The following is a 4,428-nucleotide window of genomic DNA, read 5'->3' on the forward strand; positions in this document are numbered from 1 at the left end:
CGTCTTGTACGTGCCCACGGGTCTACGAGTCACCTGCAGGCGCCGCTTCAAACCATAGTGAGAGAGAGTGAAGAGCGAACTTTATCGGGCACGTCGCAAGGAGCGCGCAGTCCTTACCTGAAGAGTATTATCTTACACCGTGGCACGGGCACTCTTTACAGTGAACGGAAAGGTGTTTTCCCACTGCGGCTACGTGAGATTGCCTTTGTTCACGGAGCTTATCGTTCAGGCAGCGTCCGGTTTGCCCAACGTAGGTGCGGCCACACGAGAGAGGAGTGCTGTACACAACGCCCACTGCACATGGAAAAAACTGTTTGGCGTCTTGCCACACGTCTTGCCACACGTGTTCTTTTTAATTCCCTCTGCCTTAGCGTTGACTCGGAAACAAATCTGACTCGTTTTTTGCAAGGCTGAAAAAAAAAAAAAAAAAAAAACTAAATTCCGTGCGGTTCCCCGCATTTCTTTTCTTTTTTTTTTTTTAATTGTGTGAAACTGTTTAAATACTGGATGACCACTGGCCGCTTCCTTTCCACACCACGTTTTATGGACTGGTTTAGGGTGCCTCAATGACCTTCTGTTTAGAGTGATGCCACCCTTTGTAGTACCCGATGCCGACAGCACGCGCTCACGGGGAAAATACAAAGAAATCAACGAAAACAAAATGTCGCCATAGCACAGTCAGCGCCACAGACGCGTGCAGGGACACGCTCTTTTACGCGCTTCTGAAAAAAAAATGTAAAAGTGGGAACAAAATGGCCAGATGTCTCCACCCTAAGCAAAGCGCACATGAAGGCACCCTAGACTGGTTAGCCTTTGTTCTCCTGAGCAGTGTAGCTGCCACGTCCAACAGCAGTGTCAATGGATAGCCCGCATTTTTGACTCTGTCAATTAGAAACTTCATGCTGTTCCCTAGAGTGTGGAAGCAGGATTTCTTCCGTGCTGAGCCTAGACAGGTTAACGCAATGCCCCTCTTTGCAACTTTTGAGTGGGCCGACTTGTAGTCAAGGATACCTTTCTTAGATATTGAGTTGTACTTCCAGCAGACATGGGAGTCTCCCAGTTTGATGAAAATGTTGATGGAAATGTTTTATCTCATTATGTTCCACAACTACCAACTAGCCCAGCTTTCAACCTTATAACGGTTAGTATTCTTTTACGCTCTTCTGTGTCGCCCCGTCGGTCGCCGGCTTATCGCCGCAACCAACATGGCGGGCGCACAGTTCAGCTCGAAATTTGGTTTTGAGTGCCGGCAAAGGCATGAACAAGGGCGCCGGGCTTTTCTCTGCTCGAGCGCTCGTGCGAGAGAAGGATTCTTTGATGATGATGATTAACTTTATTTTCAAAAAGGGTGGCGCCATGGCCTCATTGGGGGAAGGGGAACATAGGTAGGAAAACTTTACATTCGGCGGTGCACTCCTGTCGAGCGCGCGAACTCCCATAGGGAGATCAGCGTCTCCCTGGCCCGTGCCTCGTTAACCGGTGTGATCCAGGCCTCTAAAGTGTCGATGTGAGGCCCCAGGTGTTCGGCTCTTTTGTCTCGCAAGCCGGCACAATCCCAGAGTAAGTGTCGGATCGTCGGGCTCACGCCGGCGGTGCATGTAGTGCAGACGACAAGTGCAGCGGGCTCGGACCCTTCCGGTGGCACTTGGTCGGGTGGGCGGCCCCTCCGTGGTTTGTAGCTACGCCACCGAGCGAGTATGTCTTCGGTGAGCGCAGCTCCGGTGCGGGCCTTATGAATTAACACTTGTGCCCCTCTGGGTAAACCCTTGGGTAGCGGTGCCGGGTTGTAGGGTGTTTGATCTCGCAGCCGACGCTGATCCTCTTGTCGGGCCGCAGATTTCTTCTCTATGGGGTCTGGGTCCGGCGGCGCGAAGGGGACGAAGATCCCTGGGTTGGAGCGGTCTTCCCTTTGCTCGCTCGCTCACGCGTGTGCGGCCTCGTTACCGATGCCGCCCGCGTGTCCCGGGACCCAGTCCACTCTCACCTCAATACCTTTGGTGTTTTTCAAATACGAGCACAGACTCTTGATTCGCTGGCAAAGCGTCCCTTCGCGAGGAGTTTTCCCCAGACGGGCAAGGGCTTCCCTACAATCCGTGAAGATGGTTACACGGGTGGGTACGTCCACTGGGTCGAATGTCTCTCTTATTCGAGATAGTGCCAGGTGTATTGCATCCAGTTCGAGGCGGCTCGTGCTAGGTTCGCTGTCGTATTGAAGTGTCTGAGCGTATCGGTCCTGGCCAGTAGCGTAGGCGAGTGTGGCCCGCTTCGTCTCTTGGCACCATGCGGCGTCTGTGAAGACCGCGTGCTCCACGAGGTCTGCCCGCGCAGCAAGTGCAGCTCTTTCTTGTGAATGTTCTTCGCGGTGTTGTTTGCGAGTGAGCGGCTTGGGGTTTCTGACCATAATGTCCTCCCATGGTGGCATGCTCTTCGGAGGCGGGGCCTCTCCTACGGGAGGCCGCCAACCCTGTAAATCCAGAAGATGTTGACCGGCTCTAGTCGATGTCCGGCGCCGCTGATGGCCGGCAACGCGGGTCTCAATGATGGCTTGTAGAGTCGGAAGATTCGAGTACCGATACAGCTCTTCCGTCTTAGTGTGTCTTGGGAGACCGGTGATCGCACGCAGACATTCACGATGCAATATTTCCAGCTGTTTGAGCTGCGCCTTGGTCAGGACGAAACATGCGGCTCCATAGCAGGCTTTTGAGGTCAGGACTGCTTGAGTGAGCAAGCGGATGGTGCGCGTGCCCGCGCCACCGAGGCGGTTGCCCATTCTCTTAATGAGTTGGAGCTGTTGTCGCCACTTGGGTTTGAGTTGCTTGATCCACTCTTGCGCTCCTCCTTGTTCGTGCAGTGGGACTCCCAATATGCGAATCCAGCGTTCGGGGGAGCGCTGAATGGACTGGCCGGCCAGGGTCAGGTGTATTTGAGCTCTGTTGTGCTCAAGACCGCCGACGATGAGGAAGGCTGTCTTCTCTGGGGAAGGTTGCATGCCCGTAGTTTGCAGGCATTGGTCAATGGCATCTAGGGCCGTCTGCATGGTTTCGACCGTTTCTTTAGTGTCGAGCTTTGTGTTTCGAGGGTCCACCCAAAGGGTGATGTCGTCCGCATAAGTTGTGTGCTGAAGGTGTGGGACGGCGCGCAACACTCTTGCTATTTTTCTCATGACCAAGTTGAAAAGGGTCGGCGAAAGGATGGCTCCTTGAGGTACTCCACGGAAATTCTGGAACATGCGGGGTTGCTGGGCGCCCGAGCTGATCTCAAAGGTACGATTCTTGAGGAAGCTTTTCACGAAATTGATTATGCGGGTGCCTGCGCCACTCTCTTCGAGTTCCTCGATCACTGCCGAATGCTCGACGGTGTCAAAAGCTTTCCGGAGATCCACTGCCACCAGGAGTCCGGGTACCTTGTTGGTTCCTCGGCGCCTCTTACCCGCAAAGTTTCGGAGGAGGTGTAGGCTGTCGTGGGTGCACAGTCCGGGGCGAAAACCAGTCTGCGCAGCGTCGTAGTAAGGGTCGTCCCTGGCTTCTTCCAAGACATAAGTGAGTCGCGTAAGGATCATCCGTTCGAGTAGCTTGAATAGCGTAGACGTAAGTGAGATTGGTCGGAGGTTCTGTATTTGATCCGGACTCTTTCCTGGTTTCGGAATAGGGTACACCACTGAATGTTTCCAGTCGGCCGGTAGTACTCCTGACGCCCAGACGTCGTTAAGTTCTTTCAGGAGCTTTCGTTTCTCCGGCTCGTCCAGGTTGCGCAGCATGCGCCACGTGATTCCATCCTTGCCAGGGGCGCTGCGCTCGTTGACAGAGTCCAAGGCCAGTGTCAATTCTTGAATCGTGAACGGGGCGTCTTGTTCTGTGTCGCTCGGAGGTTGCAGTTCGTACAGGCACAGGTCCGGATCGTTAGCAGGTTGTGGGAAAAAGGCCTTGGCGGCCGCCTACTCAAACTGCTCCGGAGTTTGGTCGGTGGCTAGCTGGATGTTGCGAGCAGTGTTGGGCGCCTTGGTCTTGCCGGTCAAGGCTCTGTGGGCGCGCCATAGCTTGCGGGTGCCAGTTCGTTCGTCAAACGTCGCGCAGTGGTCAAGCCACCTCGAGCGAGCCAGGCGTTTGGCATATCTACGTGCCTGTGCCGTCTTGTTGCGCAAACGCACTAGGTCCTTGAATCGTTTGCCGTTGTTAAGATATATCTTGTGGAGCCGCTTGCGTGCTTCCCACAGGTTGATTAGATGTTTGTCGGGAACCGGGTCTTGGTCTTCCACCTCCAGGTTTCGCGTGGCCGCTTGCGCTGCCCTCAGTAATTTTGCGGTTACGGGAACCGCGTCTTCGCACGTGGCCACCGCCTTTCGGAAGGCGTCCCAGTCGATAGCCTGAGTTAAACGTCTGCGCCCTGCTTTGCCGCCGGTTGAGAGCTCCAGCCAGATGGGATAGTGGT

The 4,428-nt window shown here is 54.6% G+C and overlaps 1 pseudogene; it reads right to left on the reverse strand.

Moving 5' to 3' along the window:
* Positions 1 to 1,326: 1,326 nt before the first annotated feature.
* Positions 1,327 to 3,628, reverse strand: LOC121835003 (annotated as a pseudogene).
* Between the last annotated feature and the right edge of the window lie 800 nt (positions 3,629 to 4,428).

The sequence above is a fragment of the Ixodes scapularis genome, unplaced genomic scaffold, assembly GCF_016920785.2.
Source record: "Ixodes scapularis isolate PalLabHiFi unplaced genomic scaffold, ASM1692078v2 PGA_scaffold11__112_contigs__length_91849675, whole genome shotgun sequence".
Lineage (NCBI taxonomy): Eukaryota > Metazoa > Arthropoda > Arachnida > Ixodida > Ixodidae > Ixodes > Ixodes scapularis.